This window comes from Ictidomys tridecemlineatus, chromosome 6 (assembly GCF_052094955.1).
Source record: "Ictidomys tridecemlineatus isolate mIctTri1 chromosome 6, mIctTri1.hap1, whole genome shotgun sequence".
Classification (NCBI taxonomy): Eukaryota; Metazoa; Chordata; class Mammalia; order Rodentia; family Sciuridae; genus Ictidomys; species Ictidomys tridecemlineatus.
In genome coordinates, this window is record NC_135482.1 from 41,775,294 (window position 1) to 41,793,943 (window position 18,650).

Genomic DNA, 18,650 nt, shown 5'->3' on the forward strand with positions numbered 1-18,650 from the left:
TAGTTTTAGAGATCCGTATCTTTTCTGCTTCTCTTCTCATCCAATTGGTGGAGTTGTCTGTTGTAGCTGGTGTCTCTGCCCTCAGGATGGTAAAGGCAACAAGGATGGGATGGCTAGTCTTGGTGCAGGACACCTGGAAATGGGGAGGGCCACCCGCCAGTCCCAGCAGGAAGATTGCACCTCACAGGTCTCTTTTGGGGACTGCTCATATTACTTGAATGCCCGGTACTATTTCCCTGTCTTACCTGGAAATTTCCCAGTTCCTGGTCTCTCTTCAGCTCCAAACTTTGGCCCCATTTTCCTCTCCCTGAGCATTTCCCATCAGGGCTCCCGTGGGTGGTGCCCTGGTTGCATGGCACACCTGATCAACTGAGAGTTGTTTTGAATTGGTCAGCTACTGTGTTGGGTTACCACCGCCGGGGAGAGGGGGAAGTTGGAAGCCTTGCACCTGACCAGCTAGAGTTCTGATCTGGGAGCTGCCCCCATCAAATATGGTAAGGAAGGTGACCCAAGATGGAGACAGTCTGCTTACAAAGCCAGGGTGTCAGGTAGGGTGGGGGGAGCTAGTAGATGGCATTGTGCTGGGGTAGGTAGCAGCCGAGAGTCCTGCATGGGAGCAGAGTGATGTCTGAGGTGATGATGGGTGATCCTGCTAAGGCACTCGCAAGCCCTGCATTGACTAGAACTTGGGGAGCTGGTGTCAGGAGCCAGGAGTCCTGCTCGAATCCTTGGAGTCCTGCTCAAATGCTGAGACCCAGAGGCCTGCATGGGGTCACAGTGCTGGTGATTTCTGAATGAGGGCAGCTGTATGGGGGTCCTCTGACATCTCAGAGATGCAGTATTTTGACTAGGTCAGATCTGGATTATGGAGCAAGAGAGAAGGCTGCCTCCCTGTGGCCTGCCACTTTCCTTCTTCTGAAATGTCTTAGTTTCTTAGAAGCCCAGTTTGATCAAGACCCTCCCGACCTTCATTTCAGTCCTGTCAGAATCCAGCTCCTCCAGGCACTTGCATAGCTCAGTTCCATGAGCTTCTTGTATTCCATGTCCTCATGAGCCAGCCACACAGCCTTGCCCACCATGTTGGTCTGCTACCACACACTACAAGTCGGCCTTGTCATCACTAGTGGCATTTTGCAAGTTCAATGGTAGGTGTTGGTGTGATCTGTGATGGGCTCTTCATGTTTCCTTAGAGCAAAGAGGCCCTGTGGACTTTCCAATTTCAATTAAGCCAACGATACCATAAGAGTTGGAGTTTAATTCCAGTTGGAGCAGCTTGTGATGCAAAGGTGAATGAGAGCGAGATAATGTGGGCAATAATGTTGGGGTAAGAGGTCAGGGTCTGGTGACAGCCTGAGCAGAAACTTAATACATCCATTAGCAAATGGTCAGAAAAGCCATTTCATGGTCTGTACCATTGCCTCTTCATTTTTCTCCCTTGCCATTTGCGGTTCTATAATAGCATGTTCATTTTCTTCGTGTCACTTTCTGGGCCATCATTGGCCTTTGGCAATTTTCCTTTGGCTGCCCTTTTGGCCAGGTCAGAAGGCATGGTGATAAACCACAAAGATAGGTACTGTTCTCACTCCAGTAAGATTGGCAGTCATTCTGAAGTCAAACAACAACAAGTGCTGGCGAGGATGTGGGGAAAAGGGTACACTTGTTCGTTGCTGGTGGGACTGCAAATTGGTGCGGCCAATTTGGAAAGCAGTATGGAGATTCCTGGGAAAGCTGGGAATGGAACCACCATTTGACCCAGCTATTGCCCTTCTCAGACTATTCCCTGAAGACCTTAAAAGAGTGTACTAAAGGGATACTGCCACATTGATGTTCATAGCAGCACAATTCACAATAGCTAGACTGTGGAACCAATATAGATGCCCTTCAATAGATGAATGGATAAAAAAAATGTGGCATTTATACACCATGGAGTACTACGCAGCACTAAAAATGATAAAATCATGGAATTTGCAGGGAAATGGATGGCACTAGAGCAGATTATGCTAAGTGAAGCTATCCAATTCCTAAAAAACAAATGCCAAATGTCTTCTTTGATATAATGAGACAACTAAGAACAGAGCAGAGAGAAAGAGCAGGAGGAAAAGATTAACATTAAACAGAGACATGAGGTGGGAGGGAAAGGGAGAGAAAAGGGAAATTGCATGGAAATAGAAGGAGACCCTCAATGATATATAAAATTACATATAAGAGGTTGTGAGGGGAATGGGGAAAAAAAGAACAAGGAGAGAAATGAATTACAGTAGATGGGGTAGAGAGAGAAGATGGGAGGGGAGGGGAGGGGGGATAGTAGAGGATAGGAAAGGTAGCAGAATACAACAGTTACCAATATGGCATTATGTAAAAATGTGGATGTGTAACCGATGTGATTTTGCAATCTTTGTAATGTTTTGAACAACCAATAAAATAAAAAAAAGATAGGTACTGTTAATACCCTCATGGTCCTTTGGGTAGTAAAAGTAAATAGAATTTCTGAACAACTGTGACAAAGCATATTCTACTCCTACCCAAACGTACCACATCCTTTTCTATATCATCAGGCTTGTGTATGCTGACCCTATCGTCACTTTCCTAAAATTTCAGAAATGTATATCTGTCTAACCTCAGTTTCCACTTTATATTTGTGAAGAAGTTGGTGTAAGTCCATTATTATCCTAAAACTTCTTCTACAGATAATACTTGTAATATATAAAGATAGTTCAGAAGAATTAGCTATGTACATGTCATACATATATACCCCCCAAGTGTAGTTTTAATTGCATAATTAATAGATGAGAAATAATGCTAAATAAGCTTATCAATCTTCTTTGTCACTTTATGTCCCTGTAGTGTTTTACTACAGACTTTGGAAAAAAGAAAAATATCATTTTGACAGCTTGCTATTTTCCTCAGGTTGTTGCTTAGCAGTGCAGATGCCACCATTTCTTCTATTCTTTGCCACATGCATAATTTTTAAAGATAAAGTGCTTGAAATAGCTTTGAAAAATTATTACCTTCCCAAATTCTACTATATTATTAGTATGTTACTCATTTTTGCTAAAAAAGGCGATATCATTTCCTCTATTTGCTTTTTGTTTGATGAGAAAATCTAACAGAATAAATAAATTATTTGTAAATAAAATCACCTTTCAAATTAATACAAAACAAACTCAAATAAACATTAAGATGATTTCCTAAAATCTCATAATAAGGCCCTAAATGATATTAGCTGTGTTATTGTGATATAAAATATTTAAGGCAAGGTATATGGTCTGAATTTAAAAGTATTGAAAGAACTTCCAAATGAGAATTCAATAGTTTCTCAGCATAAAATATTACCACCTCTAAATGTAAGAAAACCGCAATTGAAGACAAATAACTAGGGTCAAATTATAAATTAAACTATTTACATCATTTAATTTTAAATGCCTCAGACAAATGGATAAGAAAATACTAATGTGATAAAAGATAAAATAATATACTCTCAATTGGAAAATCACAAAAGAAAAAACAACAACAATGATGATAATATTAGATACACATCTAAATATGAAACAGTAAATGAAATGAAATTTTAGAAATACTTTATTTCTAATTCACTAATATCATCTTTTAGGGAAGATATGAACTCTAGGTTTCCAAATATCTGTGTACAATTTTGTAGTCACATCTTAGCAGCTCTTTAAAAATTTAGACTCAGTGACATAACAGAATTTTACTTTTTTTCTCTACTCAGTGTGCCCGTTGGCCTTTATGATCCTTTTATGGTCTGCTTTTCAGTGGTGTTCTTAAAAAGGACTTTTTCTTAGATTTCAGTGTAACCTTGCCATCTGTGCTATTAATTAACCTTTCTTCCTCTGAACTGGTTACACATTCAGTGGGAATGTTTGTCTTTCTTTGTTCTATTTGTGCTGTCCATGAAATTTAAGAGATGAACCAAAGCTCTCTGCAAAAGGGCACCAGATCTTTTTGCAGCCAGCTCCTTGGTTCATAGATCTAGCGGTTAGTTTGAAGCCATAATTGTGTTCATATGTCACCACGGACCACTCTCAAGGGCCTGCCTTCAATTCCTTATTCCCTTACAGAATCCTAAATACCATTTGCAGTCCCTTTATTATTTAAGCTTTCAATTCAAGGATTACAAGATACAATTCTCAGGGAAGAAACAGAAAAAAAAAAAAAAACAAGTAGATAAAAACCAGCTTGTGTTAGTCAGTCACCAAATTGCAGACATACCCTGGTCCTTCATGACACTTTAAAAATTAACAAAATTTGGTGACTCGTTTTTCAATCTGAGCACCTAGAGTGTTGATTATTCACTAGCTACCAAGATAAGTTTAACATCATCGCTACCCTTTACCTAAAAACTATTGCTATGTTCTGATCAATTTGCTTTAAACAACAATCATATCATGTAATCACGGGTAGTTTTTAAATATTACTTTCATCCCTAAAGTGATACAGGTCTTCTTCTAAGAGTAATTTGATTAATGGAGATAGAGGGCCTGCTGTATACTGATTTCATGTGACTTTGGGTTAAGTTAACTCTGTCCCAAGACTATGTAGCACTTGTACTTGCTGGGAAGAATGATTAAGCTGACATTTGGACATGATGAGGCAACTCTGTAAGAAGCAGTTTCTATCTCAGTTAAATGCTGGGAGTGACAGAAGTTATGTTCAGGCTACAATGCAAAAAACAAAACAAATGGGGAAATTATGCTCTGTCAGACTGAAAGACTAGTCTGCTCACCATTCATTCTGTGAAGTGATGTAGCAGCAGCTACCAGCAGCTGTAATGTTAACCTCCAGGATAGATGTCTGACAGCTGTGGGTCATTGTCTGATATGAGATCTCACAGGAGGCCCCTGAGTTCCTTAGAAACAAAGTAGTATGGCCTAATACCCACAATTCTCATAGAAAATTTTGACCAGCACAGAATAAGCAGCTGAATGAGAAAGAATTTGGGACATTGTAGCTCACATTGAAGAACAGACACTAATTTGGTTAACTGTCTTGGCTTGAGTCAATGTGAGAATACATTCAATCAGAGAACATGAGACTGAAATTTCAAAACAGCCACCCAATAAGCAATCCCAAACAGCTGTCACTTTTTCTTCCAAAAGAAGATTCATAAAAATTCACCAAAAAGTGTACTTTATAAAGAACTTTCACTGTTGTTGTTTATATGTCAGGCAAACATCCTCTGCTGAGGGGTTAACTGTTGACCCCATTCCACTCCCATTCTGTCACTTCTGGCCCCAGAATTACAAGTCCAGGTGTGACTGCAAGGAAGTGCCCAGGAAGGACATCGATAGCTGATCCAGTAAACCAAAACACAAATTATTTTCTTGTCTTGGGATTCTATTGGTTTTATTCTGAATTTCTGCTTTATAGACTTTTCAGAAATAGAATACTGCTCTTCAAAACGCCCTCTGGTCATGCAGGTCTTCATACAAATATGCCTCAAATAGTTAAGGAAATCTGGGTAGAGGGAACCGTAAAATTGAATATTTTGGTAAAAATGGAGAAGCAGAGAGTAGTCTTGGGGATTTCTTCAGTTACAGAGAGGAATTTATCTGGGAAGGACTGCAGAGTTGATTTTATATGTTTCAGCTAACTTGATTGAGTGAGCAATCCAATCATTATCTTTTCATCAGTTATAGCCATTCTCTCTCAAGCCTAGGAATCCTGGCCACCTCTTTGGCTACAGCTGAATACTTGCTGAAAAAAGCAGATGGCAGAATGTGTGTACTTTTAATGGCAATTAGAAGAAAATTGAAATGGTCTGTGTGTGTACATATATGTACACACAATAAACAATAAGAAATCTTTAAACACAGAACATCAAAAATAGAAAAAACAAATTAGTAACTTTCCTTCAGAGTTCATGAACTTTGTGTTTCTAAGTCGACTCTTTTGCATCGGACCACACATTCTGCAGGATGTATAAACAGTAAAAATGAGTGAGTTTTTACTAAGTAGAACTAAATAAAATACTTAGTTCTGATACAAGAGGGGTAAGAAAATAGGGAGAAAACTCAAGTTCACATCAAGTCAAATTCTTTGCACAAGGCCCCAGTTAATAGAATAAATATTTTTCTTAGAACATGGAGTATATAGCACATCAGGCTGTTTTCTGTATGTTGTGCTATCACGTTATAGTTCATGTAGCTTCAAATTTGTTAGTCATTGATACTCTTCTTGATTCTCTACTGAGAAGAGTTATTGTCAACAATGTTAAATTGATCTTAACACATTAAGAATATTATTTTTTATGATAAATATTTATACTTTATCACATTTTATGATAACTTGATAATTATCAATAGTTTAAATCTGATAATACTAAATATGTGTTGCCTACTCAAGAATAAATGTAACTTTTGTCATGGTACATTTTTGTTTCAATACTTTGGTGAATTAAATTTGTAATTGCTTTATTTAGGATTTTATTGCACTAGAATTTTTAAATTTGGTTGAATTACATGCCCCCAGTTAATAGAAGACATCCTCAGTTGATGATGCCAAGTTGTAAAGTTTTAAAACTTTTTCAGTGCTTTAAACTAATTCATATAATGTAGACATTTCTTCTTTAAAGGTATTTAGAACTAAGAATAAGATCATCTCAGTTTATGATATATAGGACAAAATATTTTTATAACTTTCAATTGCTTATTCATTCAAATTTTCTGTTTATTCAAATTTATTAAGCAAAAGTATTTTTCTTAGAAAAACTCTTTAAAAGTTGTTTACTTCTGGATTTTCCAGTGTAATAGTGTAATTTTTTACATTGTGTTCTATGTTTGCAAATTATTGGCAATAATAAAATAATCACATGAAAAAAATCATAAATAAGGTAGATCTTTCATTGTAAGTCTAGATATCTACTTAGAAATAAATCAGAAATTATTAATATACTTATTATATGAATCAAATATAATTTTATATTTGATCCCAAGTCCTATTCTCATCATTCACCACTGAAGATAACTACAAATATTTATTATGTAACTAACTATATATAGGTATGCATTTGCATATTTATAGGTGTGTGCTTGTGCATATACTTTTGCCTCTAAGTAGACTTATTCTTCCCTGTACCTCTGGCTAAGTACAACTAAAAACTTACATATTATGAGTAAAAACCTATTGTGACATGTAAAGAGAGAAAAACAGGCAGTCTTGGGATGTCAGAATCTGGGGAATGGCAAAATGATGGGTTTCCTGTGTTTTTGTTTTGTCTCCAAGCTTGAAGCTGGAGAAGACTGTGACCTGAAGCAGCCAAAAAGTGCATTTCTTACAAAGTCCCTCAAATTCCTGTTTTTTGTTTGTTTTTCTAATTAGAAGGACCAGAAAAGTTACTGTGTAGAACAGCAGAAACTTTTACACAATAAGAAGAAAAACACCATGTAAGAAATCACCACACACGGTCCCCACCCAGCCAGGAATGCTGAGTGTGGAGCCGAGATTTCTGCAGTTTCTGTGCTATCACAGGGCTCCCAATTCTTCCTGCCTCACAGGGATGGCTGAGCTGAGCTGGAAACCAAGATGCCCACTATCTCCAGGTGGTAACAAGGGCACTTATAGGGTATTAATGAAAGCCATACAGTGAGCCTAAATTTCCGCTTCTTCCTGGACATAATCAGATGGTGCTCCTGTCTCTTCCCACTAGGAAAGTGTTAAAGCATACCCCTTGGAGAGTCAGGACTTTCGACATTGCTGGTAGTGACGAGGCTACCTTGGTGTAAGTGGGAGCATATGAGAGCAGAAAGAGGGACCCTCTACTCCTCCTAGACAGGGAGATGCTAGCAGAAGCCAGAGGGAAGCCAGAACTTCTACCACTTCATGGCAATAATCATAACCCTCCCTCCTTGGGTGTCACGATAGGTCATTTGGGGAACATGATTTCCACACATGTCTAGCCATACCAGGGTGGCATGTCACGCTTCCTCTGGTAAAGCGATCAGAAAAAGATGGCTAAAGCAGGTATAATAAATAAGATCTAGTTTCATGATTCCCAAAATATTTAGGTATCCATATATAATTATTTGTCATATCAATAACCAAAACAATTTCAAATTGAATAAGAAAGACAATCCATAGATGCCAGCACTGAGGTAACAGATGTTAGAATAAACTGTCAAATATTTTTAAAAAGCCATCATAAAGATGTTTTACTAAGCAACCATAAGCACGCCTGAAATATATGGAAAAAAATAGGAAGATAGGACAAGAAAATAGAAAGTCTTAGCAAATTAATTTGAAATGAAAAAAAAGAATTAAAAGGATAATTATAATAATGAAAATAAAATAGCTGAAATGTTACTCATTTGGCAATCTCCATTGAAGAATGAATGAAACTGAGAAAACAATCTAATAAATTGAAGGTACAACAGAAATTCAATAATGAGAACAGAAATAAAATAAACTCAAAAATATGTTTATGAAACTGCAGGAACCAGTCAGGTTAATATGAAAAATCTTATATTCATGACATTAGAATTCAGGAAGGAAAAAAAAACAAACATGGTGCTGATAAGATTCACAGAAATAATGGTTGAAAACTTCAAATTTTGCAAAAGACAGAAACACACAGGGTAAAGAAACTAAAGAAATCCCAAATAGAATAATGCGATAGTCAGACTCCTAAAAACCAAAGAAAAAGAAAAAATATTGAAAGTCATAAATGAGAAATACCATTTTATTTAGAAGGCAAAAACCAATTTTCATAGGCAGCAAGTTTCTTAGGAAAACCAGAAAGAAAGAACTAAACAACCAGAATTCTATACCCATGCTAATATTCCTTCAGAATGAAAAACAAATCCTGATATCTTGAGGTAGAAGAAGCTAACATAAACATGGAATTAATATAAGAGAATATTCATATCTCTAATCAGCATATGAAACATATTCAATATCATTTTCATCAGAGACACCCTATGATATGCTGCATTTTTCATCCACCAGGATGCCTAAAATTAAGTACATCTATAATATTAATTATTATTAAGGACGTGGTTGAGATAGAACTTTTACTCACCTTTGAGGGCAATATAAATGGGTTTAAAAACTTTGGAAATCCTCATCAATATCTACTAAAGCTAAATATATGCCCACATCAGAAGTCAGCAAATCGACTGCCACTATATTCTCAAACCTATTGATTGTGCACAATAGTATTCATAAAAGGGTTATTCACGATATTTCTCAACTGCAAACAACCAAAATTGTATTCACAGGAAAGTGAATGAATGGTGGTATGTTCAAGCAGAGAAATATCACATACTTACAAAACTATGAAATTCTGATATGCAAAAAAAAATCTTGAATTCATTTTAGAAATCTTATTTTAAGCAAATTAAATGGAACACAAAGGGGGATGCTTTATACACATCCATATATGCAAATTTCACAAACTGACAATCTGATGATTATAAAGATACCCCATTTGAAGCAAATGTACGATATGTCAAGATCATTGTATTGTCATGAGCAACTAATAAATAATAAATAAATAAATAAACCCAGAAACTGAAAAAAAAAAAAAAAAAAGAATTTGGAAATTGAAAGTAAGACCAGAAAGGGGAGTGAGCGAAACTTCTTGATTCTTGGAAAATATTCTAGATCTGTTTTGGGGTGTTATAAAATAGACTATCTTTGGGCTGTATGTATAAACTTTGCTTGGAAGTGAATTTGAGTATAACTGGCTTATATTTTAATACTAAATCCCCTTATTATTTGACTTTGAGTTTTTAAAATGTAAGTCCATAATAATCTCCATCATATCATGTCAATCTTCTAAAATAAATAGTGTCATCTAGATATAATTCTATAGTTAAGCAATCCTGAAAAATATACAAGGATTTCTTCCAATTATTAACACTAAATAAATCATGCTAATATAGAAGCAATATTTCAAACATTCTTCATAAAATATCACCTCAAATTGACAATGCTTTATTATTCAAATTTGGAATTTCCCTCTTCATTTTGAAGAGCAGGTAAAACAATAGTATTTTGTTACATTAATAGTTTTATGGGCTCAATTGTAACACAGATGAACTGTGTGAAAAGTGTTTTCTTTTTGTACAAATATTTGAGTTATCTTGTTATGGTAAGAGTATGTTTTTACATCTAAATATACCTAAAAAGAAAAACATCAAATTTAGGAAAATAAAGCATTACAATAACAGATAATTGTTAAAAACATATGTGGAGGACCACCCCCTGCCAATCGGTAGACCCAGGCTGGAGTTGAGGCTGGAGCCCAGGCCTTGGCCCAGGATCACCTTTGCTGACCTCTGTGGGAGCCCAGGCTCAGATCAGGTAAACCACCACCCTGCAGGCCCACCTAGGAAACCAGGCCTAGCACACCTTGGCCATCACCATAGCCCTCCCCACTCAGTAACCTCCACTTTATGACAATAGATAGGGCCTATAGGCAGCTGCATCTCAGAACAGACAGCCTAAAGCAATTGTTAGGCTTACCCTTTCAGTCTCCTCTCTAAAAGTGGTTGCATCCATTTTGGGACACCCCCATTGCTATCTTGAGTTTCCTCTGCTATTGCCAACATCACCTTTAATTGCAGTATCATTCATTATGGGACACCTGTGGGGACTGGAAGCCCAACACCAAGATGAGGTACAGGTAATCTGTATGGAAACACTATGATTATAGGGTAGAAACTGTGATACCTCAGATTATCACTTTAAGAAAGGAAGACACATGGACAACATGAAAAACCAAGGGAAGAAAGTGCCCCAAACAAACCAAGATACCACAGTAATAGAATCCATGGACAGCACAGTTATAAAATGTCAGAGAAGGACTTCAGAATGTACATAATTAAAATGATCTGAAAATTAAAGAATGACCTCAGTGAGAAAATACAGGCAAAAATTGATCACTCCTACAAAGAGATAAGGAAACAAATACAGGCTTATCACTGATCTCACCAACAAAGAAATGAGGAAGCAAATACAGGTTAAAAGAATTACTTCAAAAAAAAAAAAGAGATAAAGAGTCCAAAAAAAATCAGAAATCCTTGAAATGAAGAAAACAATAAACCAAATAAAATACTCAATAGAAAGTATCACCAACAGATAGACCACTTGAAGGACAGAACCTCAGACAATGAAGATAAAGTATACAGTCTTGAGATAAAGTTGACCACACAGTGAAGATGTAAGAAACCATAAAAGTAACCTCCAAGAATTATGAGATAACTTCAAAAGACCAAATCTAAGATTTATTAAGAAGAGGAGGGCACAGAGTTTCAAACCAAAGGAATGTACAATCTCTTCAATGAAATTTCAATGAGATCAGAGAATTTCCCAAACATGAAGAATGAATTGGAAAATCAAATACAAGAGGCTTACAGGAAAATCAAATATAAGAGGCTTACAGAACATGAAATATATAAAATCATAACATATCTACACAAAGGCACATTATAATGAAAATGCCTAGCATACAGGATAAGGATAAAATCTTAAAGGCCACAAGAGAGAGGAATCAGATCACATATAGGAGGAGATCAATTCCTATCTCAGCACATTTTTGAACCCAACCAGCAAAGGCAGGAGATCCTGAAACAACATATACCACGCTTTGAAAGAAAATGGATGCCAACCAAGAATCCAGCAAAAGTATACGTCAGATTTGAGAACAAAATTAAAACATTTCATGATAAACAAATGTTAAAAGAATTATAGTGAGAAAGCTTACACTATACAGCATCCTCTGCAAAATATTCCAGGAGGAGAAAATGAAAAACAACAATGAAAATGAGTAAAGGGAGGAATTACAATAAATTAAAGGCCAATCAAAGGAGAAACGAAGTCAAGTTAAAAACCAGAAATAAACCAAAATGTTCAGGAATATAAATCATGTTTCAATAACCATGAAAGTGAATGGAGTAACTCATAAATTAAAAGGTATAGACTGACAGATTGAATTAAAAAAATATCCAACATTATGTTTCCTTCAAGAGACTCACAGGAAAAGACATCCACAGACTGAAGGTGAAAGGGTGGGAAAAGATGTACCACTCACATGGACCATGTAAACAAGCAGGGGTTTCCATTCTCATATCAGATAAAGTGAACTTCAAACCAAAGCTGGTGAAAAGGGATAAAGAAATACATTTCATCATGCTTAAGGGATTCATACATCAATAGGACATAAGAACCATAAACATCTATGCCCCAAACAATGGGACATCTATGTATATCAAACAAACCATTCTCAACTACAAGAACCAAATAGACCACAACACAATGACTTTAATACACCTCTCTCATCACTGGATAGATCTTCCAAACAAAAACTAAACAAAGAAACTATAGAACTCAATAATGCAATCAATAATTTGGACTTAACAGACATGTATAGAATATTCCATCCATTAATGAGTGAATATACTTTCATCTCAGCAGCATAAGGATCCTTCTCCCAAATAGACCAGATGTTATGCCACAAAGCAAGTCTTAGAAAATACAAAAAGAGAGAGAGAGAGAGAGAGAGAGAGAGAGAGATACTACCCTGCATTCAAACTGACCATAAGGGAATGAAATTATAAATCAATGATAAAAATTAAAAATACAAGCTACTCCAACACCCAGAGACTAAAGGATGTGTTACTGAGTAATAAATGGATAACAGAAGACATCAGAGAGGAGTTAAAAAAATTCTTAGAGGTATATGAGAATTTCGATACAACATATCGATATCTGTGGGACACTATAAAGGCAGCACTAAGAGGAAATTTCATTGCATAAAGCTCATTCATTAAAAGAATAAAAAGTAAACAAATAAATGACCTGACATTACATCTCAAAGCCCTAGAAGAAAAGAACAAACCAAAACCAAAATTAGTAAAAGACAGAAAAAAATTAAAATCAGGGAGGAGATCAATGAAATTTAAACAAAAATTTCAAAAAATTGACAAAACAAAAAGCTTATTCTTTGCAAAAATAAATAAAATTGACAAACTCTTAGTGACCCTAATGAAAAGGAGACTAAAAACTCACGTTAATAAAATTTGTGATTAAAAATGCAATATACAACAGACAGTATTGGAATACAGAAGACAATTAGAAAATATTTTGTAAATTTGTGCTCCAGTAAAATAGAAAACCTCAAAGACACCAACAAATTTCTAGAGGCATATGATCAATCCAAATGAGTCAAAAAGATACACAATTTAAACAGATCAATTTCATGCAAGGAAATAGAATATGACATCAAAAGCATACCAACCAAGGGAAGTCCAGGACCAGACAGATTTACAGCTGATTTCTACAAGACCTACAAAGAAGGATGAATACCAATACTTCTCAAATTATTCCATGAAATAGAAAAGGAAGAAACCCTTCCAAATTCATTCTATGACTCTAGTATCATCCTGATATGAAAACTAGGCAGAGACACATCAAGGAAAGAAAATTTCAGACCAATATCCCTCATGAACATTGATGTAAAAATTCTCAATAAAATTCTGGCAAATCACACACAGAAACACATTTAAAAAATAGTGCACCATGATCAAGTGGGTTCATTCCAGGGATGCAAGGTTGGTTCAACATAGGGAAATCAATAAATATAATCCATCACATCAGTAGACTTAAAGATAAGAAATATATGACTATATCAATTGATGAGGAGAAAGCGTGTGACAAAATAGAGTACCCTTTCATGTTCAAAACACTAGAAAAACTAGGGATTGTTGGAACATACCTCAATATTGTAAAAGCTATCTATGTTAAACCCAAGGCCAACACTATTCTAAATTGAGAAAAATTGGAACCATTCCCTCTAAAAGTGGAACAAGACAGGGATGCCCTCTTTCACCATTTCTATTCAACATAGTTCTTGAAATTCTAGCCAGAGCAATTAGAAAGAAAAAAAGAAATTAAAGGGATACAAATAGGAAAAGTAGAACTCAAACAATTCATTGTTTCTTGACAACATAATTCTATACTTAGAGGATTCAAAAAACTCTACCAGGAAACTTGTAGAATAAATAAATGAATTCAGTAAAGTATCAGGGTATAAAATCAATACTCATAAATCAAATGCATTTCTATACAGCAGTGAAGAATCATCTGGAAGAGAAATTGGGGAAACTACCCAATCACAATAGCCTCAAAAATAAAATAAAATACTTGGGAATCAACTTAACAAAAGAGGTGAAAGACTTCTATGGTGAAAACTACAGAACACTAAATAAAGAAATTTAAAGACTTTAGAAGATAGTAGGTCTCCCATGGTCTTGAAGAGACAAACTTAATATTGTCAAAATGGCCAAACTACCCAAAGTGTTACACAGATTCAATGCAATTCCAATTAAAATCCCAACATCATTCCTAATAGAAATAGAAAAAGTTATCATGAAATTTATTTGGAAAAATAAGAGACCCAGAATAGCCAAAGCACTCCTTAGCAAAAGGGTGAAGCAGTAGGAATCACAATGCCAGATCTTAAATTATACTACAAAGCTATACTAACACCAAGATAGACCTGTAGACCAAGGTACAGAATAGAAGACACAGAGACAAACCCACATAAATACAGTTATCTCATACTAGACAAAAGCACCAAAAATACACATTGGAGAAAAGATAGCCTCTTCAACAAATGGTGCTGGGAGAACCCGAAATCCATATACAGGAGAATGAAAATAAACCCATATCTCTCATCATGCACCAAACTCAACTAAAACTGGATCAAGGACCTAGGAATTAGACCACAGACCCTATGCCTAATAGACAAAAAAGTAGGTCTAAATCTTCATCACATCAGATTAGTCTCTGACTCCCTTCACCAGACTCCTAAAGCATAAGAAATAAAGCCAAGAGTTTATAAATGGGATGCAGTCGAACTAACAAGCTTCTTCTCAACAAAAGAAATAATCAATGAGGTGAAGAAGAGTCTACATTTTGGGAGCAAATTTTTGCCATGTCATGTCAGATACAACACTAATCTCCAGAATATATAAAGAACTCAAAATACTTAACAGCAAATAAACAAGCAACGCGATTAATTAAGGAGCTAAGGAGGAATAGACACCTCTCAGAAGAAGATATACATTTGATCAACAAAAATATGAAAAATGTTCAACATCTCTGGCAATCAGAGAAATGCAAATCAAAACAACTCTAAGATCTCATGTCATTCCATTAATAATGGCAGTAATCAAGAGTACAAACAACAATAGTGTTGGCGAGGATGTAGAGGAAAAGGCACACTCATACATTCCTGATGGGACTGCAAATTGGTGCAAATCTGGAAAGCAGAATCTCTATCCTGCTTAGAAAACTTGGAGTGGAACCACCATTTAACCCAGCTATCCCACTCCTTGGTCTGTGCCCAAAGGACTTAAAATTAGTATACTATAGTGACACAGCCACATCAATGTTTATAGCAGCTCAATTCACAATAGCTAATCTGTGGAAGTAACCTAGATGCCCTTCAATAGATGTATGAATAAAAAATTGTGGTATATATACACAATGGAATATTACTCAGAATTAAAAGAAAATAAAATTATGGCATTTGCAGGTAAATGGATAGTGTTGGAGAATACCATACTATGTGAAGTAAGCCAATTCTAAAAGAAACAATGGTCTAATGTTCTCTGATAAATGATGCTTATCCATAATGGGGGAGAGGCATGGGGAAAATGGAGGGACTTTGGATAAAGTGGAGGGAGGGGTAAAGAGGTGGCATGAGGGTAGAAAAGATGGAGGAATGAAATGAACATCATTGTGATGCTACATTGTGTACCAGAGAAATGAAAGTTTGTATTGCAGTTGTGTACAATGAATCAAAATGCATTCTGCTGTCATATATACTTAATTAAAATTAATTAATTAAAAAAAGAAATGTCAAAAAATCATGTAATTAGTTTTACTATTATCTATGACCCTTTCAAATTCTAAATCTTTTATATCCCATTATCTGTGCTATTTGTCTCTCACAATTATTATTATTATCATTATTATTTGATACCAGGAATTGAACCCAGGCACACTTAATCACTGAAATACACCCCCATCCCTTTTATATATTTTATTGAGAGACAGGGTCTAGCTAAGTTGCTGAGGCTGGCTTTGAACTCATGATCTTCCTGCCTCAGTCTCCCAAGCTGCTAGATTATAGGCATGGACCTAGCTTTATATTCTTAATTATCTCTTATATGCTAATAATGACCAATGTTATATCTGTTGTCCAGACCATCACTCTATCTCTTCTATACTAGCAGGACATTTAAATAATGTTTTTAGAACAAAATGTTCTAAACATGTTCATCTTCTGTTCCTCCCAACCTATTTATGTGTTCTTAGCCGTATACTGCAGTACCAAAGTACCACAAAGTTAACTCATTCACCCAGCTGAAAATATTTTATAATATTTGACCTCTTCAACATTAAATTGCCCACTTCTAGGAACTTGATGTTTTTGGTTATATGCATATTTAATTCCCTGTGCAAAATGTACTAAGTTGTTTCCCTGATTATTCCTATTTTTAATCATTGTATAGAAACTGTTCAAATGTCTCTAATCCATAACTTTTCTTCCACTCTTTGCACAAATTTATTTTCATATATCTAGTTGTATCATAATTATACATTTAATTTGCCTATCTTTTCTAGTAGATGGTAACTGCATCTAGTCCCTTGCCACTAAGACTATCCCATACATGGAGATTTTGGGAAAAGGACAGTATAAAAAGATACTAGCATCTATACATTGCACATCAAAAATAACGAACCTTTATAGAAAGCAGACCACACATCTGAATTAGAAGAATACACATTTACAAAAAAAAAAATACAAGATTTTCTGCTCAGAAATCATGCTAGTATGTTTTTCTTTTTTCTATAAAAAGAATTGAGAAAAACCCTTCTCTTCTTATTTCAAATGATATCTGACATTTAGGACTTGAGGTCACACTAGGTCCACAATTTCTGATCTGAAAAATAAGAATGTCAGAATTCTTTCCCATACTGTTGACAAGGTTAACCAGTGGAATTCACAGATATTTGGCCATGGCTGTGGACATCCTTTCAGTCATTCTCATACTCAAATTGAGCTATGTTTCCTTCTCTTGGCCAGGAGACCAGTGGGATACATGAAAGAGGTATGGACAATAAGTATTTTCTGTTCCCTTCTTATCAGTATACATATTTGGTAGAGAAAAAGGAAACAGTGTGCTTTGGTGTCTTGCAATTATTTTAAAATTTAAAATTTAAAAAAAAAAAAGAAGAAAGCACCATCTACCTAACAGAGTGGCAAGAAGTTTTGACTAATGTGAACTCACAAATAACCCCTTTTATTTTTAATTTTTAAATAAATGAATGTATGCATGAAGAAAAGCAAATATAAAATGTTTTGTTTCTCTTTGGAATATATTTAGCCTTCTTAATTTTCATTTTGGAAGAGAACAATCAATACTTGATTATCTAAATCAAATCATGTTTTTTTTTCCAAAGAATAACTTGTAAAATACTGGTTTAAACAGATGTTTTATAGAAACTAGATAGAATCACTTCAATGATTAAACACATTTGAGAATCACATAGCTAATCAATAAGTGATTGTGTGTCTTCCTCTTATGAATTAAAGCATTGGTTCTGCTAATAAAGCTTAGAATTGGTTGATATATGCATATTCTCTAACTTATTTACTATGATACTTTTTAATAGATTATTTCAAAATAAAAATTTTAATAAAATGACATAGAAAGCATACTTTGCAAAACATCACAAAAAACTAAACATATCTTTCTATTTCTTTTCAATATTTCTGCCTTTATATTATAAAAATATTCTCTTTTCATTTGTTGTTGTTTGCTTAGTTTTCTCAAGGTACTAAGCACCCAATGAACGTGCCATAGCAGAGGGTTAAAGCAATTTACAGCAGTGACAAACTGACTAACCTGAGCGGGTAGGGCATAAGAAATGAAAAACGGATGCTGTTCTTAAAAAATAATCAATTTTTGTCTGACCTGCTAGATACTTAGTAGATCCATTTCATTATAATATAAATGACTACATAGAATGTCAACCTACAGTACATCTTAGCCCCAAAGCCCTTTTGGGTAGCCTATCAGCTATTCAGGGATTTTATCAGCCTCCAAACTGTCATAATTCACATACTAGCATTTAGGTACTTGAGTTGAGCAAAACGTACACTAATTTTTAAAAAAATAATAAGAGCAGTTACAAATGCAATGAAACTTCACTGTAGGTAATCATAAGTGAATTCTTTTGTCAGTATCATTCTAATATCTCTTATTATGTGATTATTGTGTTTTAATATTAATACAACGATTACATCTTCCATTAACTTCCTTCATATTAAGCTAGTTCACCAGTAAATCTTAATGGATATCATCCTGAAATGATTTGTTCAAATATTCAGCCTGATATTCCATATGACTAATTTATTGTCATAGATTTAGTAAGTGGCATTTCCAACATTTAGTATGCATAATAAATGAGGTTGTTCACGTAAGAAACAATCTCCCATAAGCAGGCTAACTGTTCAGAGCAGAGTACCTCACAATGACTTGTTCATTCCTAAATTTCTATGACTGTAAACCAGGTTAAGTCATAATACATTACATTTATTATGTATCTTCAGAGATATA